We start from the raw sequence: 27,979 nt of genomic DNA, 5'->3' as shown, positions 1-27,979 counted from the left end.
GGACTCAGAAAGATCTTTTTCTAAGTATTCTGTAGTTGTAAGTGACAGAAGAAGATCTCTAAAACCAGAGAATGCTGAACTGCTGACAATGGTGGCTTTTTCCTGAGCTTAATTATATTGCATTTATAGAACAAAAGTTTAACTGTAGTTTCTATTTTAATTAATTTAGACTCTCTCCTGAACTCAGGAACAGTACTTACCTGCATAAGAATACTGAATATTTTAGTTGTTAATTTTTTATGTGCTCTCAACATAGTATTGTTTAATGTGCATATTTTAAGTCTCTAACCACGAATTATTGAAGCATTTGATCAAGGCAGCTCTGCTAGGTGTGTACATGTTATTACATGTGTTTTAATTTTTTATGACGATAAAGACGAAATCCACAATTCTTAATGACGAAAAGTCCTTTTTCATAACACCATAAAATCATGGCTCTAACGATTACATTTGGAAAGAAATAAGTGTCTGGAAGCATTGGAAGATAAAAAGGTAGGTGTAAGTAATGAAACATTCAATGAAATAGACACAAAGGCAAGGGACATTATTGCTGTGTGTGTGAATGATAATGTGTTGTCTATAATTCAAGACAAACATACAGCAAAGGAAATGTGGCAAGCTTTAAGGGAAATATATGTAAAAGATGGAATTTCTGCTCGTGTAGAATTGAAACGTCAGTTGGGAAATATGAAGTTTACTAAAGGGTCACTCAGTGAATTCCTGGAACAGTTTGACAGGAAAGTTCAAGAATTGAAAAATGCAGGCTCTGTATTGCAAGACGATGAAATAATTTCTCAACTTTTAGTTGCTATGCCAGAAACATTTCAGTGAATTGCACCGCTAGTCAACATGGCCCCTGGTACGGCACTCCTTCCCCTTGATCCCCCCCCCTCTTCCCTCTCCAGGTCCTCCCCTCCTTTTCTCCTTCCTTCCCCGCCGCCGCGATGTTAGCGCCCCTATTCTCCGTTCACTCTTAGCTGAGTTCTGAAATAAACAAACACTGCCGTATCACTGCGCCGCGTCAGCAAGTGATAGGCTGAATTCATCTGGCGCGCCAAGCACTAGTTGCAACACACACACTTCAGTACAGTCGGTGCTAATAAAATAACGGAGACGTAATATAACAGGAAGCACCGTAGCACTTTGTTCAGCGTAGGTAGTTCATTTGCGAAGAAAAAACTATGCACTTTACGCTTAATAACCGTCTTCACAAAATCATCACAAGTTTTTTAAACAGCATACTCAAGTTTCCTTTTCTTCCCAGAATATGTTAATGTCCCGGTGTCCTGTAATTCTTTCCTTGCACGAAGCACACTGCTCTTCGAAACACGCCTAAATTCCGCAGTTAAACTCGCGATATCATTCACACGACAATCCGGATATTTGTCTGAAAATGTTTTAAAAACATTCAACACAATAGTTTTCTGTGCACTTTTCAAAGGCTTTCCCGTTCTGTGTTTTACAAAACTCGGTCCGACGTCAGCCATAACAAACCGTGCGCGCGCGAATCCGAAATGCAACTGTTGCGCCGGGCATCAACTGTACATTGTACAGTACCTTTTGTCTATGCCACCGTACACACGGCGTCTGCTAACATAATTGTAAGTACATACTTGCTGACACATTAAACTGTATTGGAAATTAATGATGAATCGCTATAATGCTATATATCAACAATTGTTATAAAAATACAGTGTAAAAATACTTACAAATGGTACGTAACTAAGGGACTATTTCTTGCGCACGAATAATGTGCGCGGCGGCCGGCAGCCAATGAGAATGTTTGTTTACAAGAGGCTTTGTTTATTCCAAAACTCAGGTAAGAGTGAACGGAGAATAGCGGCCTAGTGTTTTGAGTAGTAAATAAGGGTGTCCTCTGCGTGGCCTCCTCGCAGTTCATTCTCATTAGGGGAATGGCTGTCCGTCGAGACGAGCAAATGTTAGCATGGTTGACCACTCGGCGCGGTTACTATTGTCGATAGGCTGTAGAAATGGTTTCTACTCACCCTGGGTGGTTGCTAAACTTTCGGTCTTAGTCTCGCGTCGCATGAATATGTCAGTGAACGATCTTTGTCTTGCTCATGCTCATTCTTACGTTATGTTTACGTAGATTTGCCCGCAGCCGAGTGGTAATAGTCAGTGTAACTATTTCCTCAGCCATGGTGCTTAAAGTTCAGGGCGATTCATGAGTCGCTTGTGGTGGTCCTTGTGCGGCGCTGTTACACTGGGCGCATGTTACTTGATTCATTTAATATTCCGTGTTAGCATAGGTGACATTTGCGCGTGTTCGACGTACGGCTTACACTACTACACATTTTAATTCGTATGATGAAAGTTAACTTACTGGTAGAGATGCCATATTACTCGCGAGTAATATATTTTATGTACTATTGAACCTGCTTGGAGGCGGTTGGCTTTATTGTGGGCGTAAATATATTTATATATATATATTCTTGTTAAGAGCTGGTGGCCTTAGAACAAGTCTTGAGAGCTCTAGTTTAAATATATGTATTTGTCCCTGTTTATATACTCATGTATGATTATCGTGAAGCCTTTATTAAGCAGCCGTGAATTTGGTATAGCCTTACGTTATTTCAGGAGGCACATTTATTAGACATTTAGTGTACACGTAATTTCTTACGTATATTGAAGCGTTACGGTTATGTATATATATGGGATGTATCACTAGGAAAAATTGTGATGTTAGTCTCTTGCCTTCATTTGTTAAGCATTGAATATATAGTGAAAGATGGCAGTTAATCTCTTATAAAGATACCTTTCTGATGTCGTATGTTCGTTCTTTATTGTACTTCAGCTGTGATGATTGTAAATATCATATCAAGAAAATATATTACACTATCGTTACCTAGCCTCATGTCTTTTTGTAGCCAGTTACACTTCTCATAGTAACACTTCTGACTGTTGCCTTAATATCTTAGATATTTCCTGTTTTCTCCTGCTACGCAACACGTGTAATCACTCCTTTCAGTAGAGGATTGGTTACAAGTTCTGCGCTACTCTGCTTAGGCAGCAGAGTTAGAGTGTTTGTTTTTGTGTTTCATGGCTGCGAGCGGACGCGGCGATGGTGTTGGGTGGGTTTATCGCCTACATAAAGGTGAACTCACCCAATACCTTGAAGAAAATGGTTTAAGCGGCGAGGGCGGTGACACTGTCGCTGAAATGCGGTCTCGTTTGGTTCGCTACCTTCGTGAATCACTCGAGGAAGCGGCGAGCAGCCCAGCTGGGGTCAGCGACGGGAGTAACGAGCCGGAAGTGAGTGTTACACCCGATCCTTTTGCCCATAAATTATATTTTACCACCTTGAAGAAACTCCCAAATTTGGAATACAATGATCCCAACATAGTTTTGAAATTTTTTCTGGAGGCTGATAGGATATTTAAATTAAAGTTAGTCCCCAATGCATCCTTGTTGAAAGGATTACTGACTAAGTGTACAGGCGTATATGTTAATAGCCTCACAGAAGCCATTGTACAGGGGTTAACCTATCCTGCATTTAAACAGTCTGTCTTGCGTATGGTTTGTCCCCCTCAGGTCATGGAGCAATGCAAACGTGATCATGTCGTACGTTTACAACGTCCCGATGAAACTGTATCGCAGTACGTCGACAGTGTGTTGGCCTATGCTTCTGTCTTGGAAATAGATACTAGGGAAGCAGAATTAGTAGATCTTGTGTTGGGTAACGTCTCCCCAGAAGGGATTAGCATGGCTAGCATGCTACCTCAACCGGTTACGTTTGATACGTTGCGTAAGTGGGCGAGTGATGTTGATACGCGTTTGTCGGCCAAACATAGATTTAAGCAGGCCTTTAATACCAGTGATCAGCGTGGGGCAATTCATAGACATAAGGGTGTTAAACATTACGGTAATTGGAGGGAAACTCGCAGTCAGCAGTTTGGCATGGTAGTTGAACCTGCTATGGGTACAGCTGGTGTGTCCTCGCAGGGGCCTCCGGTGGCGGCTACGGTAACTCCACCTGTAGCCAGTGCTCGCGCGCCGCGGCAGGTCGACGCTCAGACGTGTCAACTAACACAGGGTGAGTCAAATAATACTCACCTGCGTTGTGCCAACTGTAGTTATTTTGGTCACGCGGCCGTGAACTGTACCAGTCCCTATATTGAACCGGCTAATCGTACTTGCTTTAAGTGTCATGGGAAAGGACATTATCGTGCTACTTGTCAGGGAAACGGGCCGTGACGGGGCGGAAAAGGGGCCGTCGCCGTCGGTTGTTACGTAAAGCCTCTTATCAAAATTATTTGCATTATTTGCCGATTGGCATAAAAGATAAAATTTTCCCAGCCCTGGTAGATACTGGAGCGACTCGCTCTGTGATAAATCAAAGTTTGTTAGAAAGTTTAAAGAAAATGTATCCGAAAATGTCATAAACCAGGGTAAGTTATTGATGAACCCCGACAAGGTAGCTCCTATCGTGCAATTTCCTAGGCCAGTAAATATTAAGGGAATCCAACGCTTTTTGGGTCTAATAGGTTATTTTTCTAGGTTTATAAAGGATTATTCAACCATTTGTGCACCGCTAAACTCGCTTCGCAAAAAGAATACAACCTTTGTTTGGGGTCCTGAACAGGAGGAGGCATTTCAAGAGTTAAAAAAAATCCTTAGTTCTCCGCCAATACTCATATTACCTGATTTCGATAAAACCTTTGCTGTTCAAGTGGATGCCTCTGGCTTTGCCTTAGGCGCTGTTCTCGGACACTTAGAGGAGGGTAAAATTAAACCTATTGCCGTCGCACCTTAGCGGAGTCCGAGAAGCGCCTTGGTGTTTATGAAAAGGAAGCCCTTGCATGTCTGTTCGCATTGGAGAAGTTTGAAAGTTATCTGGACTCCCGTGAATTTGAGTTATTTACCGATAATCAGGCCTTAAGTTGGCTGTTTAACCATCCCCAGCAATTAGGAAAACTCGGAAGGTGGATTCTGCGTTTATCTAAATTTCGCTTCAATATACATCATGTCCCGGGCAAAGATAACATTGTCGCAGATACACTCTCGCGCATGTATAATCCAGACGAGTTTGAAGCCATAGGCAATATTACTCCCCTTAACATTGAACAAATTAATGCATTTAAGTTAATCCCAGAGTCGTATTTTAATGTACAGGTGTGCCAACAGGAAGATCCCTTTTGTATGAGCATCATTAAGGATTTAAATAATAAGGTGGATATTCCCTTCATAGTGGAACGTGGTTTACTCTATTTTACTGGAAAATCTGGTAGGGCAAGAAGAGCTGTAGTTCCGAAAATTCTACAACCTATGATTTTGAATTATTTTCACACATCAGTAGTTGGCTGTCACTTAGGGATTGAGAAAACCACACATCGAATTTCTAAATACTTGTTTTGGCCCAAATTACGACAGGATGTAGGAAAATTTGTACGTTCGTGTAACGATTGCCAAATTTCAAAACCTCCTCATAATTCCAAAGTAGGACTCTATGCTGCAGACCCCCCCGTCGCCCCTTGGCATTGCATACACATTGATATTTTTGGACCTCTCACTCGCTCAAAAAAGGGGAACATTTGTTTATTGGTAGTCATAGATATATTTTCAAAATTTGTATTATTGCTACCACTTAGGAATATGAAGGCAGAAACTATAGTAAAATCCTTAACTGACCATGCGTTTAAATTATTTGGCCCGCCGAATTTAATTGTGTCGGATAACGCTCCTTACTTTCAGTCAGCCGTGTATAAAAAATTTTTATTTCAATGGTCTGTAAAACCCATTTTTAGTTCGCCCTATTTTCCCCAAGGCAACATGGTGGAAAGAGTTAACAAGGTGTTAAAGGGAATTCTTACCACTTACTATAGGGATGACCAGACTTGCTGGGATGTTGACTTAGCATTTATTAACATTGGGTTGAATTCCACTCCTCACTCCTCGACTGGATTCCCTCCCAGTATACCTTTCCTGGGAAGAGAAATCTCCCATCCCTTGTTAAATCAGTGGGGCTTGCCGTCGATTGACTCCAGCTTGGATGCCAATGAACTTGATTCTGTGCTTAATTCAGTTGTGGGAAATTTACAAAAGGCACGTGACGCTATAGCCAGTAAATACAATAAGGATAGAGTTGAGCAGGAGTTTAAGGGGAATGGAAAGGTAAAATATCTTGGGAATGCTGGAATCGAATATCAAGGATAAAATCTGAACTACTCATCATATTTATTTGCGGTTTGTTTTGCCAACTAGATAATTTAATTACAGAGGGTTGTGTGTACAGAAGTGGCCACAATAATGCATAGTTTTTTAGAAAAAAATTAAATAACTTTATGCAGAAATAAGGGGTATTAGCCACAAAATTATAAATTATACCAAAATATAATTTTTTAATGGTGTAATACAATATTATCTAGAGCTCTATAATACAGAATTTTACGTAATTGCTCAACAAGCGTGTCCTTCCTTACCTAAATGTTGCATGGCAGGTTTTAATTGGTTAAAATTCCTTTAAAATTCAGCGATCAAGTGTTTTTCACTTTGATTATAATAGAGTTCTAGATAATATTATATTACACAATATAAAAATTACATTTTGGTATAATTTTTAATTTTGTGGATAATACCCCTTATTTCTGCATAAAGTTATTTAATTTTTTTTCTAAAAAACTATGCATTATTGTGGCCACTGCTGTACACACAACCCTCCGTAATTAAATTATCTAGTTGGCAAAACAAACCGCAAAGAAATATGATGAGTAGTTCAGATTTTATCCTTGATCTTCGATTCCAGGATTCCCAAAATATTGTACCTTTCCATTCCCCTTAAGGTTGGTGATTTGGTCTTATGTAGACATTACAAGTTGCCTAATTTGTCCTCACATATAAATGTTAAGCTTATTCCTCCTTATGAGGGTCCATTTATTGTTGACCGTGTTCTAGGTAGAAATTCCTTGTTACTAAAAAGTTGTAAATCAGCTAGGAAATTTAGGAAGGCTCACTACTCTCAGTTTAAGCCTTATATTCAGTAGGGTGTATTAGGGAGGTAGGATATTTAGGTGTATCTGATTACGTTTTGTTTTTGGTTTGGTTGTGCGGCTCTCCCTCCTTGTTTCAGTGTGATCGCAATCTCTTTCCTATCCTGCCCTTTGTGCGCTGCTTCGCCGGGGGTCTTCTTCGTGGGACTCGAGGGTCGCTACCGTGATTCATCTTTGGAGACGCCCAATGAGATCTTCGGAAGACCTCCCTGGGTGTACCTCGCCTGTGGGTGACCTCAGCCTTCTGCACTCCATTCTTCGATACTCCGAGGAGGGGTTCTTGAGATGATGCATGGAGCACCCCATGCGCGGTGCTCTGCGTCTCTTTCGTGTGACACTCTTGGAGAGTGGTCCGTTTGGAAGCGGCGACGTCTGCGGCAACTGAGTCTACAAGGGCTCAAGAGCGGTACCAGTGGGACTGTCAGCAGCACTTCGGCCTTCCTTTTCAAGAGGTGTACCGGAGTCTGCTCATTGGAGTTGAACATGTTGTTTTCTTAGCTACATTTTGAGATGCCTTAGGGAAATCTCCGTTTTAAGAAGAAGTATTATCGATTGTGACTGAATTATTGAGGTCCCCAGGTTAGAGGAGCTTAGGGAGGGGGGAATTGCACCGCTAGTCAACATGGCCCCTGGTACGGCGCTCCTTCCCCTTGACCCCCCCTCTTCCCTCTCCAGGTCCTCCCCTCCTTTTCTCCTTCCTTCCCCGCCGCCGCGATGTTAGCGCCCCTAGCGGCCTAGTGTTTTGAGTAGTATATAAGGGTGTCCTCTGCGTGGCCTCCTCGCAGTTCATTCTCATTAGGGGAATGGCTGTCCGTCGAGACGAGCAAATGTTAGCATGGTTGACCACTCGGCGCGGTTACTATTGTCGATAGGCTGTATAAATGGTTTCTACTCACCCTGGGTGGTTGCTAAACTTTCGGTCTTAGTCTCGCGTCGCATGAATGTCAGTGAACGATCTTTGTCTTGCTCATGCTCATTCTTACGTTATGTTTACGTAGATTTGCCCGCAGCCGAGTGGTAATAGTCAGTGTAACTATTTCCTCAGCCATGGTGCTTAAAGTTCAGGGCGATTCATGAGTCGCTTGTGGTGGTCCTTGTGCGGCGCTGTTACACTGGGCGCATGTTACTTGATTCATTTAATATTCCGTGTTAGCATAGGTGACATTTGCGCGTGTTCGACGTACGGCTTACACTACTACACATTTTAATTCGTATGATGAAAGTTAACTTACTGGTAGAGATGCCATATTACTCGCGAGTAATATATTTTATGTACTATTGAACCTGCTTGGAGGCGGTTGGCTTTATTGTGGGCGTAAATATATTTATATATATATATTCTTGTTAAGAGCTGGTGGCCTTAGAACAAGTCTTGAGAGCTCTAGTTTAAATATATGTATTTGTCCCTGTTTATATACTCATGTATGATTATCGTGAAGCCTTTATTAAGCAGCCGTGAATTTGGTATAGCCTTACGTTATTTCAGGAGGCACATTTATTAGACATTTAGTGTACACGTAATTTCTTACGTATATTGAAGCGTTACGGTTATGTATATATATGGGATGTATCACTAGGAAAAATTGTGATGTTAGTCTCTTGCCTTCATTTGCTAAGCATTATATAGTGAAAGATGGCAGTTAATCTCTTATAAAGATACCTTTCTGATGTCGTATGTTCGTTCTTTATTGTACTTCAGCTGTGATGATTGTTAATTTCATATCAAGAAAATATATTACACTATCGTTACCTAGCCTCATGTCTTTTTGTAGCCAGTTACACTTCTCATAGTAACACTTCTGACTGTTGCCTTAATATCTTAGATATTTCGTGTTTTCTCCTGCTACGCAACACGTGTAATCACTCCTTTCAGTAGAGGATTGGTTACACAGTAACAACTTCAATTGATGTGGTGTTTTCACAAAACCCATCAAGCGTAACTGTACAATTTGTCAAAAATAAACTAATACAGGAAGAAAACAGACAGTTGAGGAATTTTGACAGAGGTAATTGTTCTAGTCAAAATGTATCATTTTATAGTTCAAGTAGAGGTAATGTAAATTTCAGAAGACAACAAAAATTCACCAGGAATTACAGAAGTAATGTACCACAACAAAGCTTGACTGAAAAAGATTTCTTTCCTTTTAAGTGCCATTTTTGCAATCAGAACGGTCATAAAAAGGTTGATTGTCCTAATTTACAAAGAAAACATTGTAATACTGCAGAACAACAGGATGAATTATCTTTTGTGTGTGAAGTGCAAAGAAGTATAAACACAGTTAAATCTAATTCAGCTTTTGTAACCTCTCAAAAACAAAAGATTATGTTTATTGTTGACTCTGGAGCAACAACACATCTTTGTAATTCAGATGTGGGCTGTTATTTATCAGAATGTGAAGATATTGATATTCAAGTTGAATTTGCCAAACATGGACAAAGTATTGCTGCAAAGAAGAAGGGAAATTTGTACGCACTAACTCAAAATAATAACACTGTGAATATTGAAGATATATTGATATGTAAAGACCTTGATTACAATTTGCTGTCAGTTAGTAAAATTGAACTTAAGGGATATAAAGACGTCTTTGAAGAAAGAAGAGTGTCAATTCGTAACAAGTTGAATAAGATATTATTGGAAGGAAACAAACAAGGATCATTGTATATTATTGAGGTTTATGTTAGGAATGTTAGTGTGAATATAATTGAGAAGTCAATTGACAGTGATTTGTTGCATCGTCGAATGGGACATTCATCAGTGTATCGGCCTAAAAAGGTATGTGAAACATGTTTGAATGGAAAACAATCCCAAAATAAATGCATACATTTACAACAGGAGCGGAAACCTAACAGAATTTTGGAAGTTATAAGTTCCGATGTTTTAGGGCCACTGAATCCAACAACGTACGATGGCTATCGATATTACATAAGTTTTACTGATCATTACTCTCATTTCACTTATGTATATTTGCTAAAGAATAAATATGAAGTGATTGACAAGTTCAAAGAATATGAGGCAGTAGTAAGCAATAAATTTGATTGTAGGATATCACGTCTAAGGGTTGACCAAGGTGGCGAATATTCATCTAAAGAGTTTCAAACATTTTGCAGAACTAAAGGTATTCAGATAGAATATAATGTTGCCAGAACACCATTTCAGAATGGAGTTAGTGAACGTTTGAACCGAACTATTATGAATATGGCAAGGTGTTTGTTGATGGAATCTGGATTAGAGAAAAATATGTGGGGTGAGGCTGTATATTGCTCTGTATACACAATTAATCGTTTACCAACATCAGCACTCACAGGTAATAAAGTGCCAGCTGAAATATGGTTTGGTCACGAATTCAATACTGATAAAATGAGAGTGTTTGGTTGCATAGCACATACTTTGATTCCGAAAGAAGACAGAAGTAGTAAATTAGAGTCAAGAAGTAAAAAGCTGATAATGATAGGGTACACTCCAAATGGTTATCGATTGTGGTACCCAAATTCCAGAAAAGTGGTAACAGCAAGAAGTGTCGTATTTGATGAAACCCCAAGAATTACTTTTAATGAACAAGATGCCAAAGATCCAAAGTCCGAAGAAGACATAAATGAGAATGATGAAACACCTGAAAAACCTGAAGGTGAGAACACACTGAGAAGAAGCTCAAGAAAGACTAAACCTCCATTTTACTTAAATGATTTTGATACAGATTTTATGGTTGCTTTATCATGTGGCAGTGTGCCAAGTGAAGTTCCACGAAACTATGATGAAGCTGTACGTGATCCTGACTGGAAGAAAGCTGTTGATGATGAATTGCAAATGTTAAAGAAGAATATGACGTGGGAGATTATTCCTTACCCAGATGACGATACTACAGTGATTGACTCCAGGTGGATCTTCACAACAAAAGAAGTCGGTGGTATAACAGTGAAGAAGGCTAGACTTGTAGCAAGAGGTTTCATGCAAAAAGATTTACAGGACGAGGAGCTCTACACACCTGTTGCTCGCATGGTGACTCTTCGAGTAATGTTAGCCTTGGTTTTGAGGAGGACGCTCACATTAAGCAGCTAGATGTTAAGTCTGCTTTCCTTTATGGTGAACTTGAGAAGCCTGTATATATGAGCATCCCTAAAGGTTTAAATCAAAGTCCTAAACGGTGGTATGAAAGATTACAAATTTATCTTCTAAAAATAGGCTTTGTTAGATCGTTAGCAGATCCATGTTTGTATTTGAAAGGTGATACTTACCTTTTGGTATGGGTAGATGATATTTTGTTGGTTTCACATGATTTAAATTATATAAATGATATTAAATGTAAATTGTCAAAAGAATTTGAAATGAAGGATTTGTCTAACCAAGACAAGTTTACATTTTTAGGTTTAAATATATCAAGGGAAAATAATAATTTGTATATTTCTCAGAAAAGTTTAATCAGAAAATTTTTAAAGCAATTTAGAATGACTGATTGCAAAAGTTCATCGTTGCCTATACCACCAAAATTAAATTTGTCAAATAACACTGAATGTAATAATAAATTGCCTTACAAAGAACTGTTAGGAAGTATCATGTATATTATGTTGGGCACAAGACCTGACATATGCTTTGCTGTGACTTACTTATGTCAATTTCAAAATTGTTATGGAGAAGAACATTGGAAATATTTGAAACAAGTTTTGCGTTACCTGAAGGGGACTGAAAATTTAGCTTTAAAGTTTACAAAGTCTAATGGTAGTGGAACAGATATCACAGCCTTTGCTGATGCAGATTTTGCTAATAATGAAATAGATAGAAAAAGTATTAGTGGTTTCATTATTAAATTTAACTGTAATCTTGTATACTGGAAATCTAAGAAGCAATCAGTAGTTGCATTGTCTAGCTCAGAAAGTGAATATATATCTGTGTGTATAACTGAATGTTTGTTTTTAAAACAGTTGCTGGAGAGTTTAGACAAACAACTATCTGGTCCTGTACTTGTTTTTGAAGATAACCAGTCTTGTATTAGAATGGCTCAAACACTTGAGACCAAGCGATCTAAACATATTAGTGTAAAATGTAATTTCATCAGAGATATGATTAGTAAGAATATTGTAAAACTAGAATATGTACCTACACAATTACCAGTTGCTGACACATTTACTAAGAGTGTACCAATTATGCAATTCACTAACTTTAGAGATAAGTTAGGTATTGCAGAATTGAAGGGAGGTGTTGAAGTTTGATATGACTTGTGTGGTTGTGTTATCTATGGAAGTATTGTATTGACTTCAAAAACCACACATTGGAGGTCACGAGAGGCCCTTGTGCGACTCGTACGGTATATTTCTCTCCAATTATATTTTTAATTGATAGTATACACATGTAGGAAGGTTTATATATACCATCTATCTCATTTTCTATTGAATTAATATAATTATGTTGATGTAAATTTCTGTCTTGCCTGAAATGACTTAGGCCGTTGTTGTTCCAAGTGCGCTGCAGTATGACGCACCTGGGCGGCCGGATTGAGCCAGCGGATAGAGCTAACTTCAGTGCAGTCAAAACTTGTGTTTGCAAATGTAAACAAATAACGTATGAAGTTTTTTACGATGGATGGAGCTGTAGAATCATGTGTGCTCATGGGTGTGACGTGTAACATTCAATATCCGAAAAAATTTTACCTGTATTATGAACACCTTCCTAGGTTGGTTTAATACGCATCTTGCCTGCTGGTTTGGTTAGGTAAGGTATCTACAACTTATTTTAAATGCAGTCATACCTAACCAAACAATACTAGCAGGTATGATGTATATATTAAACTAACCTAAGGTGGGTGGTTTGTAATAGTGGTGAAATATAAGTATTTTATAATTTTGTAATTTTCCGTTTAGGGTTGGAGTATTATTCCAATTGTTCGGTCGTGTGGACTTTTTTACAAGTTTCCACCCTGCAATTATTTACTTATAATTAATAGTGCTACTTAACGATTTAACGGCTTTATCTATGTCGGAACTTACAATTACTGTGTGTAGGCTATAATATGTGTGGAAACGTAAATACTGCTTATTTTTAGTGATTTTGAAACTTAAAAATATATATTGCCAGATGAGTTTGTAACCTGAAATTTTTACAGCTTACTAAACGGAGACCGATCCATCTCCTGATAATATTTTTAAGACGTTTTTGAAGCTGTAGCAGATTTAATGCATATTTATGCAAATGGCCATGTCCATGTACCTGCTGCAAATGGTTTTTTTTTTGTTATGCTTCATAAAAATATTTATTAGGAAAATCTTATTCAGGATGTTCAGGAACACATATTTAGGCAATCAAACCAATCCACATGCATATTCACATGATATTGCATTGCACAAATAGTAATTACTGAATATATGTGCTTAACTGTATTCATTAACATATGGCGATTTTCACTGGATATGTGTGTGAATGTAAAGTTAAACATTTGTTAAAAGGGGCAGCATTCAGAATTTGCATACTCTTGAGACACTTCTGGTGTCTCATGTTATTATGTTTAATGTTTAACTATGTTTAATTTTAATGTTAACTTAATTTTTTAGTTAATGTATTCATATTTATTTTTATTTATGTCTTCAAAAGTTTCAGTTAAATTAATCAAAGACTTTGGTTTTCCGTGCGGCCATTTGCCTCTGTTGAATGGACTTGTCCACGTATGAAAGAGGGGGAATTAGCTGAGGGAGGTGGATGACGTCACGGGAGTGTGACGTATGCAGGGGAGAGACTGTTTGGACTCTAGCGACGCGAGTGGCTCGCGGGCGTTGACCGACGTTGGAACAGCTATGAATATGGGGTGTCGGTGTAGCTCCGTGCACGGGAGTATGGACGTGCCCCAAACGGTCGTTGTTAACTGTTAGCCGTGGAGAGTGCTACGCGGTGCCGTCACTGCCGCGACCTGGATCAGCTGATTTTTTTTATAATTTGGAAGGGACTGCATCGTATTTACCGTAAGAAATCTTAAACTTCTCGTGAGTCGCGAGTGTTAATGCACCTCATCCCGAAGTGCGAAGAGTGCTGCCGTTTGACTGTGCTACATGTGTCACCTACGTCGAGTGTACACCCCGACTACCCGGAGGCGCTACAGTTTTGGTAAATTTCTACTGCACGGCGATAATTACTGTAAGTAAAACTTTAATTCATTATTGGTGGAAGAAGAAGTTGGATTGGGACGGTAGGCAAGCTTTGGTGTGAACTCGCTCTCTCCCCCCCCCCTCCCCCCACGTCATTCAAGTACGGACTTAAACATATGCGAAGGCAAGGCCTTGGTGTTGTAGGTAACGTTATCGCTACAGCTGGGCATCACGTAAGGATTGTAATATTTTTATGTCTTTTTTATGTATTTTATTCCGTGTATTATAATTTAACCTTTTTTTATGAGTAAGAATAAATTTATGAATGCTGTAATAATATACTCAACACATAATCAAGCCTTTTATTTTAGTTTAGCATCCCTACCGTGTCTACGCGACTAGCCATGGTAAAGTCAAAGTCAGCTGGGTTCAAACAGAATGATTGTAACTGACTGTCCTGGTAGGGACGGACGTGGGCTGCTCGCCCCAGCCCGGGGTAGCAGGTTACACTCTCCCTTAGTATTTAAGAATAGATTTTCCTAAGAATACAATACTTATTTTTTCACAAAACATTAATAACTTGTATTCAAATCCATTCTGTTGCTTGTATTTGTTTACTTTTTTTCCTCTAGAATGGATGAGAATTCCAGGAAAAGGTGCAAAGCTATTTCATCCATATCTAAGAGACATTTGCGAAGAATAGTAAATCACACAACAAACAATGAAAGTTTGTGTTCAGAATTTCATGATCTCAGCCATACAAGTACTACATTAGACTCGGAAAATAATGTACCATATTTGAAAACAGCATTTGAAATTCAAGTTCATAATAAAGCGGAAGTCAGAGAAAATAATAAAATTTGCAGTTAATTGAAGAATGTGAGGTTGCATATTCCATCTGGAGTAAGTGGAAGTGTCAGTAGTGATGTGCAGTCAAACTTTGATTCAGATTGTGACATAGAAAGTATCTGTGAAAGTATTCCTCAAAACAATTCAAAGGAACAGTCTTCTGGTTCAGATTTAAGGAAGGATTTAGCTTTTTGGGCTGTCGATCACAACATACCACACAAAGCATTGTCTTCTTTATTAAAAATAATTAACAAACACACATCAGGTTGTGAAATTCTTAATGATGCTTGTACACTGATGCTTACTCCTAGAACTATATCATTATCAGAAATTCTTCCAGGTGAATATTTTCATTTGGTTTAGAAAAAGCTTGCAAAAGCATTCTACAAGAACATGTGCGGCTAGATGTTTTAAAGGACAGTTTAGAGTTACTGGTTAATATTGATCGATTGCCATTAGCAAAATCTTCTACCAGTTGCTTATGGCCTATTCTGTGTTCATCGTCTGCAATCAGTGATGTGTTTATTGTCGGTGTATATTATGGGTATGAAAAACCTTCATCATCTACTGTTTTTCTGCAGCAGTTTGTCAATGAAGCTATTTCTGTATTCAAGAATGGTATTGATTTTAATGATAAGCATGTTAGTGTTACTTTGCATGCACTTATATGTGTTGCACCTGCGAAAGCTTTTGTCTTGTGTATCAAAGGCCACGGAGGTTACAGCAGTTGCTTAAAATGTCAAGTAGAGGGAGAAAATAAAGAAAGAAGAGTCTGTTTTCCTGGAATAGATTTCCTACCCAGGAGTGATTCAGATTTCTTAAACCATACAGAAGAAGACTTACACATCGGTGAAACAATTTTAATACAAATACCAAATTTTGGTCCTATTACCAAAGTGCCTTTTGATTACATGCATTTGGTTTGTTTAGGTGTTGTTAAAAAGCTTTTGACTATGTGGACTTCTGGACCTTTGTGCACACGATTATCTGCCAAATTTGTTTCTGAAATTTCTGAAATGCTTACAAGTAAGAAGGACAGTGTTCCAAGTGATTTTTGTAGAAAACCAAGCGGTTTGCAAGAAATTAAACATTGGAAAGCGACAGAGTTTAGGCAGTTCCTTTTGTATACTGGTCCAATAGTAATGTAAGGTTATTTGTCTGGAGATGCTTACCAACACTTTAATTCACTCCACATAGCTATTTCATTATTAGTGAGTCCTAGTCAAAGAGAAGGAGTTCTGTATGCTGGTAAACTACTGAAACATTTTTTGGAATCATTTGAAATTTTATATGGTACTGAAAATGTGTCGCACAATGTACATGGTCTTCAACATTTAAGTGATGTGTTGAAATATGGAAGCCTGGATACTTTCAGTTCATTTAAGTTTGAAAATTATATGCAAACACCAAAGAAACTGATACGGAAGTCTGATAAACAATTGGAGCAGTTGGCACAAAGGTATGAAGAAAAGGAAATTAACAGAAATGTATCATCAGCTCAGTCACTTAAAAAAACAGAAGTTTTATATCCACAAAGCGATGGACCTGTCCCAGCAAACTTTAATGTTGCCGGGCAGTATAAATATTTTGCTATAGGTAATTTATCTATTGACTGTAGAAGTAAAAAGAATTCCGTAGATAATTATCACTTTACAGTTAGTTATTTTGGTGGCCATTTTGAAATACATAATAATTGCAATCCAGGGGACGATCAGAATCCCTTGTACAGGGCTCGGAGCGAGTCACTAAAAGTTACTAAAAGTTAATATTTTTTTTGCAAAATCACTAAGGTCCGTTTTGTTTTTATTAAAAGTCACTATTTTCTTCACTTTTACATCGACTACCTTTTCTCTCTCCGTTTCACAACATGTAAACGTAGTTTTTGGTACTACCAGAAATGCGGTAATGATCGGTACGCACTGTGCATTAAAAACGCCAGCCATATTACCGTTATGCATGCCGGCGTCACTTTGCTGTGCAGCGGCGCGGCCAGTCGCCAGTGTAACAGCGATTCGATTATCGTATTGTGATCGTATCGCTTCTATAATCGATAGCATATGTCACTTGTCTCGGCTTCGGCTTTCGGGTTTTCGGTTGTAAATAACAACACAATAAACGATAGTGAGGCGTATTTTTGCGATTAAATTCGTCTACTACGAAAGTGTTCGTGCTTACAGGCGAGCGCAAAACCACTTGTTAGGAACTACATTTAGATGAAAACGTGCGGGATCACGGTGACATATAACATATTAGTGCATAAAGTGCTGTAACTTCGTTAAAGTGTCGTGGTTATTTTCGGTGTGGAACAGAATTGAGATACGTGTTTCGGTAACTTTTCTAACAGTTTGTGGCATTTTTGCATTTTCACTATTGTTTATTATAATAATTTAAATTTTCCATTTGCAATGACCACTTTAACAAAACTTACGAAAATATTTAATGGAAAAATCGCTATGGTGTTTGTTTTGGTTTTTTTGGTTTTAATTACTTTTACATGGTGATAGTTTTGGTACAAATTTATTGAAAACTAGTAGAGTTTTGTAAGAAAGTCAAATTACATATCAGAAACACCACTTTTATTATTTTTAATATTTCTTTTATTACTTAAAGAAACTGATTGCTCATCTTAGAGGCTTAATATGATATATTTAATATCATTATTTCTATGAATATAAACTATACATAGTTTATAGTTTCATACTATGCGTTCTCAGTGGTTCGTCAAATGAACTACTGGGTCGGCAACATTATAGTAAATTACAGATGTTAACTCAATATGATTACAATTAATCGAGTAGTTATAAGGTGATTACAGATACCATCCACTTCATCTATAAAATTAACAAAACATTTGGTTTTGGTTAATTACAAAAAAAAATATTGTCAACTGTTTGGGGTCTGTGAGAATGAAATCATCAAGAGATTACGTAAATTCTTACGTAATTAAGTTCAAGTTTTGAAAGGTATTATGGGTACGGCTATCAAATTAGGTTACGGATGATTTCAGTGGCGGATCCAGGATTTTGGTTTGGGAGGGGCTTGACCCAGCTGAGGCTAGGCTTTATCAAGGCAAACACTAAAACAATAGTGAGCCCAGATGCTTATGGAGGGGGCTTGAGCACCTTAGCCCCCCCTCTGGATCCGCTACTGGATGATTTAGTTTCGTCTTTAACTTTTAACGGAAATCGAAGAATTCGACGATCGATTGGGGAGAACGACTAACCTCAGTATGATGTGACACCAAGGTATAACAACGTTGAAGGCCGCCTCGGATGGACTCAGTCTGCGTAGGTTAGAAATTACAACTGCTAACTTTGGTACATCCTACCTTCAGGACTTGCAGTTTCTGGATCGGCTCACGTTGGTGCGATATGACCAGATGTTCTCCGCATCCGCAATATTCTCGATACCAGCTACTTCGTAGAAGTCTGCGAGTTGGACATACTTCCTTCGGGTAGATAGATGGGGAAGTGTCATTTTCGAGCAGAGTGGTTGAAAAAAAATGATACTATAGGGCACAAGATTTCCAAATAGGCACAAAAAGGGATTAAAGATGATGAACTTTATTGTATTGTATGCTGTGTTTCTGTTAATGTTGGCAAAGGGTTTCAGTATGTCACACAACACTACACAGGAAAGAAGCATATTAACAATGTAAAATTAAAACTAAATGCCTCACAGTGTCGTCTTGTTTTTGACAGGAAAAATAGTTCTGTTTGTGAACGACTATGTGTTACTATTGGAGTTAAAGACGGTAAGTCAGAGGAAAACACCTGGGACCCATCACGAGCTTTTACACCCTTAGGATTGCCATAATCTAGCAGTCATGCAAGACTAAACGAATGTAATTCATCACAAGTGGAGCCAGCACAAGTCTCTTCATTGGAGTGTTCCACAGTTTGTCAAAATAACATTCTACGATTTTGTAACCCCATAGAAACTGCCACTAAAGCAGAAATAATTTAGGTGATGACAGTAGTGGTTTAAAAATTGTCTGCCCAATCATGTTAAGATATTGATGAGGTATTCTCTGCTATGTTTCCAGCATTAGTGCCACAAGGTTTCTCCCTTTCCCCCAAAAAGTTCTCATATTTAGTTACCGAAGCACTTGGCCCATACTTTAAAGATGGAATGCTACAAGAGGCAAAGAAAACTTATTTTTCTATTCAATATGATGTAACTACCAACAGCAAAGGTAAGAAGGAACTGCAGATAAATATTATATATTGGTCTGACATTCGTAATAAAGTAATAATTCATCATCTAGAGACAATATTTATAGGAAAGGCTTCTGCTGATGTTTTAGCCAAATCAATTATTTAAGTGCATAATAAAGGATCATTGAGTCTTACGAATGTTGTGACTGTTGGCAGTGATGATCCTAAAGTGAATCAGAAGGTTTTCACATTGCTAAATGAAGAATTTATTGCAGCAAGAGGAAAAAGTCTCCTTGATGTAGGAACGTGCAATCTTCATCATGTTCATAATGCGTTCTTGAAAGGATTAGAAGTTTTTGGAACAGATGTTTCTAAGTTGGTAATATCTGTGTATTATTTCTTTCATGGTTGGCCATTACGAAATGATTATGTGAAGTCTCAGAAAAGAGTTAAGGTTCCAGAGCATTCATTCATTAAACACTCTCAAACCAGATGGGTTACATTCAGAGAAGCAGCAAGTCATCTCCTTGAACAGTGGCCAGCTTTGCTAGACTACTTTACCAAGTTACTTCCCTTGCAAAAAACAAATGCATCATTTAATTCAGCACAGTGCAAGAAAAGTTGCAGCTTTTTAAAGAAAAGCACAATGAGAGCTGAAATTCTGTTTGTTATATCTAGCTCAGAAATCTTTAGCACCTTCTGCACAATTTTCCAAAAAGAAGAACCCTTAATACACGCACTGCAAACTGAATTGGACACACTGGTAAGCAAGTTGATGGGTCGTGTGTGCAATGGAGAACTTGCAAGTGGGAAAGATATTTCAAACAATGTGTTTGATAAAGAAAATCTCCAAAATGCCACTGACATTCAGTGTGGCACACTGTGAAAGAAGCACTTAGTAGCGTAAATCAAAGAGACAGGTTGGAGTTTAAATTCAGTGTACAGAAACACTATGCAACAGCTGGAAATTATTTGGTCGGTAAGTTCCACAAAATATTCACCTCAGCTGTTTCCAGCCTGAGCAGGTTTTAAAGCCAAAGAGTTTGCAGTCCATAGCAGAGTGAGTGAGTGAGTGAGTGAGATTGTGGGGGCGCGTCGGCAGCTAAAGCCATTAGCACCCACAGATTTGTACATTATAAGCAGAACAAAGAACGACAGTTAAAATTTCCCCACAGGGGAGATGACAACGACCAGGTAAACAGATAAAAACTGGTAACAAGTCCCCACAGGGGAATGAACAACATTCAAATAAAAACAGTTAAAAGGTCCCACCAGGGGAAAGACGATCAAATATAAAAGGCTAAAAAGTCCCGACAGGGGTAACAACAACAATCAAATAAAAACCGCAAAATGCCCCCACAGAGGGAGTAACAACAACCAATTAAAAAGGTAAAAAAAAATGTCACCACAGTTAAATAACTCGATAAAAGAAAACCAGTTAAAAGACCCCACAGGGGGAGTGGCAACAAACACGTTAAAACAGAGTAACCTTTCCCACAGGGGAAAAGCAACAATCAAGTAAAAACAATTAAAAACAGAGGCATAGCTACACAAGCAGTATGTTCAGAATAAAAGGTGACTAGAAGTAAAATTACATGGACATCACAACATATTAAAAAGGCCCACAGTACGTAAGAAGTGGAGTACACCGCTCAATGGTGAGCTCCCCTCACCGAGCAATCCTGAAAGCGTAACAGGAAGGTTAAATGTAGAGCGGGCCTGGTGATAATGCAGGCACTCCAGAAGGATGTGGCGTACAGTCAGGGGAATGCCGCAGTGGTCACATTCTGGCGGTGGTTCCCCCTGCAGGAGGTACCGGTGAGTAAGGCTGGTATGGCCTATTCGCAGTCTGGTCATAATCGTGTCCTCCCTGCGAGTGAGACGGTCGGCGAAGCAATGGCGGCGTGGTGTCTCGCAGACGGAGCGGAGCTTGTTGTTCAGAGGGAGGGAATGCCACTCCCTCTGCCAGGCAGTCCAAACAATCTCCCGGGCAGCCAGCAAAACATCGCATACAGGGACACGGTGTATGCTAGGTGGAAGTCCACAAGCTTCCTTTGCTGCTCGATCTGCGGCTTCGTTGGCAGGGATGCCTACATGCCTAGGTACCCACAGGAACTCAACTCGAGTACCCCTGAGTACCACATCGCGCAGTTTCTTGCAAATCAGGGGAAGAACAGGATGCGAAGTCGAGCCAGACTGGAGGGCCGACAGTGCGCTCATAGAGTCGGAGCACACCAGATACCGAAGGTGTGTGCCTCCACCGATATAACCCAGGGCCTTTAAAATGGCTTAGAGTTCGGAAGTGAGGACACTACAAATAGGGTGTAGCCCAAGCAAATAACTCTCCTGGCCGTAAATAAAAGAACACCCGACATTTCTATCCGAGCGGGACCCGTCCGTGTACAGGCAGTAAAATCCACAGAATTTGTCACACATAAGGTCATGAAAAATTTCTCTGTACACAAAGGGTGGTGTAGACGGCTTTGCCCATCTCGCCAGATCGAGGTGTACCACAGGCTCATGTTGAATCCAGTTTTGTTCATGTTGGACAGGGGGTAGCATGTTATGCGGAAGCGCTGTGTTTGCCCAAGCGGCGTGCGCTCGGACACACGCCGGCCTGGTAACACATGGCTTCGCTGCATACAGTTCTAAACAAGGGGGGTGCAGAAACGACATATGGTGCGGATGTGAGGGGTCTGAACAGACACGCGCTCCATACGAGAGTAGCAGGAGGTCTCGCCTATACTGCAGTGGCAGTTCACCAGCTTCCGCATGGAGGCTCACGACCGGGCTGGTACGGAATGCACCGGTAGCGATGCGGAGACCAGCATGGTGAATGCTCGCCAACTGCTTCAACACAGATGGCCGTGCCGAGGAGTATGCCACACATCCGTAGTCGAGCTTACTCTGGATCAGAGCGTGATATAAACGAAGCAGGATCATTCCGTCCGCGCCCCAATCTCGACTACTCACTATTTTAAGGACGTTGAGCCCTTTGCCACAACGAACTTTCAGGTCTTTAATGTGAGGCAACCAAGTCAGTTTGGGATCAAACATGAGTCCCAGAAATTTTACCGTACTAGAGACTGGTAGTACTGAGCCATATAGTTGAATCGCAGGGGCAGGGAAGAGACTCCGCTTTCGGGAGAAATGCATCACCTGAGTCTTGGCATGGGAAAACCTGTAGCCTTTAGAGTCCACCCAGCTCTCCAGCCGCCGCAACGCAAGCTGGATTTGTCGCTCAGCCATGGCGAACGTGGCTGAGCGGCAAAATATGGCCAAATCATCCACGTACAAAGCGCATTGCACTGGAGGGCGGACAGCAGATACAATGCTGTAAATGGCCACTGCAAAGAGGGTGACGCTCAGTACACTTCCCTGTGGGACACCGTTCTCCTGTACGTACACACGGGAGAGAGTAGTGCCATTACGAACCTGAAAGAAACGATGTTGCATAAAATGTGAGATAAAAAGAGGGACATAGCCTCGAAGGCCCCAGTCATACAGTTGTTGAAGCATACTTAACCGCCATGTTGTGTCGTAAGCCTTTTCAAGGTCAAGAATACAGCGATAACGTGATGTATGTGAAGGAAGGCGTCCTGTACCAGTGCTTCCAAGCCCACAAGGTGGTCGACAGTCGAGCGATTACGCCTGAAGCCACATTGGAGAGGTGAGAGGAGTAATACACCAGGCGGGAATTCACCATTCTCTCCATGGTCTTGCATATGCAACTAGTAAGTGAGATAGGGCGGTAGTTGGATGCCTCAGATTTGTCCTTCCCTGGCTTTAAAATAGGTACCAAAATCGATTTACACCAGGCGGAAGGGAAGGTCCCGGATATCCAAATGCTATTAAATAATTGTAATAAAGCAGCCTTTCCTGTCTCAGACATATTCTTCAACATTGAGTAATGTACGCCGTCTGGGCCGGCAGATGACTGCCTCGAGTGAGACAGTGCCTTCTCCAGCTATGTGAGCGTGAATGGGAGGTTATAGTCTTCCTCGCTAGAGGAGCGGAAGTCCACTCCGGCACCCTCGTGACGCGCTTTGAAGTTTTCGAAGGCGGGAGGATACCGCGCACTGCTCGAGACTTCTGAAAAGGCGTGGCCGAGTTGGTTGGCTATGTCCATTTCATTTAGCACAAGTGTACAATGTATTCGGAGATAAGGGATGTAGGTGGAAGTATTGTGTCCATTTAGCTTCCGAATAGTGGCCCAAATGTGCTGACCTATGGAATATACATTTAATTGTGAAATAAACTCTCTCCAGGAATTGGGTCTGCTCTCACGAATGATACGTCGTGCTCGTGCCCTGCAAATGCGGAATTCTTCCAAGCGCTGTTGTGTCGGTCGGGCCGTAAACCATCGGAGTGCTCGCCGTCTGGCACGGATAGCATCACGACACTGGTCATTCCACCAGGGTGTGCCATGCCGACCGGTGGGCGAAGATTTAGGGATGGAGATCTCTCCCGCAAATACCAACGTTGAGGTGAATTGCTCCACCGCCATGTCCACATCTGGATTGAGGGTGGTGGGCACATGGAGGTTATCGCGGAATTTTACGCAGTCCGCTTTCTTAATCACCCATCGAGACGGAAGGTGTGGTGAGTGATTCGTCAGGGTCTCCAGAAAGATTGGGTAGTGATCACTTCCACAGAGGTCGTTGTGAACAGACCAATCAAAATGGGTGATTAAAGCAGGACTACAGAAGGACAAGTCAATGCAGGAGGAAGAGCCAGTGTGTGAGGTAAAATGAGTAGCAGAACCGGTGTTTAACAGGCCCAGGTTGCCACCTGTCAAGATTCCCTCGATCACACGGCCTCTGCTGTCCCGACGCGAGGAGCCCCACAGCTCATTGTGTGCATTGAAATCACCAACAACAATGAACGGTAGTGGTAGCTGCGAGAGAAGAGCTTCAAATTCGGCACGACGTAAGCTTTGGGTGGGGGGTATGTACACGCAGCACACCGTGATCAAGATGCCGATGTAGCTGCGAACCGCCACTGCCTGAATTGGGGAACGGAGAGGAAATGCTTCATGAAATGTTGTGTCCCGTGCAATGATACTCACGCCACCGCATGCTTGGTCAGCCTGCAGGTAGTCCGCGCGATAGAATGTATGCCCTCTAATAGAGGGTGAGTCAGTAGGACGGAAATGAGTCTCCTGCAAGCAGGTAAGCAAGGGTGTGCGCGAGTCGAGAAGCAGGTGCAGTTCAGTGAGGTTGCAGAAGTACCCTCTGCAATTCCATTGGAGAAGAGTCATAAATGTAGTGAAGGGTGGTGGGAGGTTACTTATTTGATTTCATTTTCCCTTTATGTCTGTTGAGTACTGGTTTTAATGCATTTGATTCAGTGTCTGTATCCTCAAAAGGGAAGTCGTCAGATACCATCGCTGTCTCAACTTCAGCAGTCGAAGGGGTAGGTTGGCGGGATGGCAAGCAGCGGGTCGCCTCCCGTTCACCTGCACTGGTACCGGCTGAAGTGGGAGGAGTTGAAACCTTGGCGTTTCCAACCCGCTTCGGTTGAGACTTTCCTGTTGTAGCCATTGAGATGGTCCGCTTTCCCTGATTAGTAGACAGGTCGCACTGTGTGCTGACTGTTGCTGTCCTGGCGTTCGGGGGAGGAGTAGTCTTGGGTGAAACTGTCAGTGGATCGGTCTGTTCCCATGTCGGAAGTCTACGTGAACGCGTCTTTCATTAGTGGGCGGGAGGCCACTACCTTGATAAACGGCACTGATGGTCGGGGGCCACAAAGTAACTGAAACTTCTTACGCGCATCGAAAAAAGTTATCTTTTCTTCCACTCGCAGCTTTTGGATGGCCTGTTCGTCGTGGAAGACTGGGCATTCCTTAGACCATACTGGGTGTCCTTGATGGCAGTTGACACAACTCAGTGGTTTGCTGCATTGAGGCGAATCAGAAGGATGCTGTGGTTCAGAGCACTTCGGGAAAACCCCGGTGTTCTTGCAATGGGTGGAAGAGTGACCGTATTTCTGGCAGTTGTAGCAGCGGAGCGGAGACGGAACAAACTGTTTAACCCTTACATTCAGGTAGCCTACCTTTAAGGTAGGAGGGAGGTCCCGGATACCGAATGTAAGGATAACAGTAGCCGTAGGAAACAGAACACCATCAGATTTTTTAAATACTCTGCGAGTAGGACTACATACTGGGGTGTCAATTCGTTCAAGAGTTCTGTGTCAGGTACATCGAGCAGGTCTGGACACCAAATGACGCCCTTGCACGTGTTCAGCGACACGTGGGGCTTGACCTCAACGGGGAACTTGACGGTCGCCCCGTTGAACATTGTCATCGCAAGCAGCCCACGCGTCTGGGCGCCATTTGATGTCTCCAACAGGATGTCCTTTCGGCCATTAATCTTCTCGCAGTCTTTGACGGAACCACCAGCTGCACCATCAACCACTCTCTGCAGTTCAAAGGGGGACACCTTTTGAAAGGTGTGCCCCTCGAGACCCTGGATAACCAATAAACGAGGGGTGGGTAGCTTAACAGCGGTCGAGGTGGATTTGCCCGCGTCGCTGTCCGAAGAATCGCTTGTGTCGGCTTTCCGCAATCTTTTGTTGTGGCTGTTTAGGGTGCCACCCTGAGTGCCTGAGTGCTTTTAGAAGCCAGTGAGAGTCCCCCCTAATAGGACTGTCGGCGTCAGCCTGCCGTTCGGGGGGAAGAAGAATAGAAGCCAGAAGTTAAAACACCCCACGGTTTGTGCCGTTGGGAGGGGGACCAACCTCCCACAGGCCTAAGCTGTACATAGGAGCAGCTACCCTTCACCGCTATTCACTGTAAATCACTGGCCCAGTAGCACATTAGCATGTGCACCGGGCCAAACCAGGGACAAGTCGTACATCCGGGGCAAGGCCGGTTTTATTCCACTACCTGGGAAAACCTTCCAGGCTCCCCACTATAGAGGTCACCCTAGGTGCCATTTCAGGGGACTTGTGGTTGATTACACGGCCTCCCCTGCACAGCGGTAACACGTCGCCCCAGATGGTATGGCTGTGGGGGCAGGTCGGCCCCACACACACCCCCGCCAGGGCGGCACCAGTGGTGCTACGTGGGTGTACATGTGCATGGATATGGGCTCCGGACCTAAACTTGCCTGCTGGGACAGTGAGAAGGGTTCACTAAACCGTCACTAGCAAAGGCACCACATGTGGTCACACAAGTTGGAGGCAGCACTCAATTGCGAGGAGAGGCCCTCATTAGGAAGGAATACATCGCCCTGGCCTGAGACGATGCCGAGGAAAGAAAAGGTACGACGGGACCTGGTGAGGTGAAAAGAGAAAGATGACGAGATAGAGAAGAAGAAAAAGGAAACATGAGGTGAAGGTCCGAATACATTGCAGGTCCCGAACGCATCCCGATTAGTCGCCTCGTACGACGAAGCACGGGTCGGCTGTGGTGATATTCTAACCCGTACACCACACGGGGGGTCCATAGCAGAAATAGCAATAGTTTTATCAGGGGAGATTAATGTTGACCTCCTTTTAGACGAATGGAGATGGTTTAAAAGTGAAAGATAAATGACGAACTTCAGTCCAGGGCAGAAAATCGACCATTTTTGGAGAAGTATCTTTCAGATGAAGAATGCTGTCGGTGCTGAAAAGTATCCTACTGTGCAGAAAGTTGTGAAAATAAGTCTAAGCATTTCTCATGGCAGTGCTGATGTTGAAAGGGGTTTTTCCCTTTCTTAAAAAATTCTGACTGAAGATCGAGCATCAATGAATGAAAGAACTCTCAATGCCAGGTTAAACACCACCGACATAATTCATAGAGGAAAAATACTAGGTGACAGCAACACAATCAACTTTAGCACTAAAGAAATCATGGCGAAAAATCTTAATATCACCACAAATAATCCCTCCGATTCAAACCAAGGCGAAATGGCATCCAGCACTGTGCACAAACTATTTGAACTGTACTGCCCTGCAAGATGTGAACTAGTTAATAGTGACTCAGTATACGACTACTTCGGTAATCTTTTTTATGTCGGTAGTGATGGTGACAGAGACATTATGCTCAGAGTACACCTCAGAGAAATCGAGCACGAAGTGACACCAGCACATCCCTACATCATTTGCAACAGAAGCGAGTTTATTCCTCAAAGATTTAATTTTGAGGAGGAAGCTCTTCCACAAATAATGTGTGAGGAGGAATTTGTGGAATATATTGTCCGATACACCAAAGCTTACGAACGGGACACAATGACAATGACGCCCAGGCAACTGACACCACCTCCACCTACCCGAATGGAAACAACCAACGAGTGGGAAAGCTTCACGCTCGCTGCAAGCAAGAAGAGGGACGCCTCACACTGCCTCAACAGCCCAAACACGACACCCAGCACAAAAAACAGATTCCAAGAGTTCAGCGAAATGAAAGATGGAACAGAAGAAACGCTAGCTACGATCATCGATGCTGGAGTACCTCCACAAGGATGGCCAACCCCTCCCAAGACTGGGGAGCCCAGCCCCTCAACAAGCAGTATAGCATTGACACCCAAGACTACCACGCAACTACAACCAACATCCCACCAGCAAATAACCAGGAAAACCGCACAAAAACCAGCCATATATGACAATTCTACACCCCCGATTACCACACAACAGCGAACAACACCCACCATCAGGATGCCGCCAATAACGGTATAAACATCGATGAACCAAGCGTTCAACATGCACAAGACAGCATTGAACAGCCTGGTGAAAAACAACTACGCCATCGTGTGCTCCAGGTTCAATATAAAAATAAGGACGCAAACAGCAGCAGACCATGATGCAGTCTGCCAATATCTGAAACAAAAGAACTTCGAGAGCTACACCCACCCTAGACCTGACCAGCGAAACAGCCGGTTGGGGTGAGATTTTATCACACAATTCTTATTTCTG

Source organism: Bacillus rossius, chromosome 1 (assembly GCF_032445375.1).
Source record: "Bacillus rossius redtenbacheri isolate Brsri chromosome 1, Brsri_v3, whole genome shotgun sequence".
Classification (NCBI taxonomy): Eukaryota; Metazoa; Arthropoda; class Insecta; order Phasmatodea; family Bacillidae; genus Bacillus; species Bacillus rossius.
The sequence above is the reverse complement of the archived record's forward strand: the minus strand, read 5'-3'. Positions refer to the sequence as shown.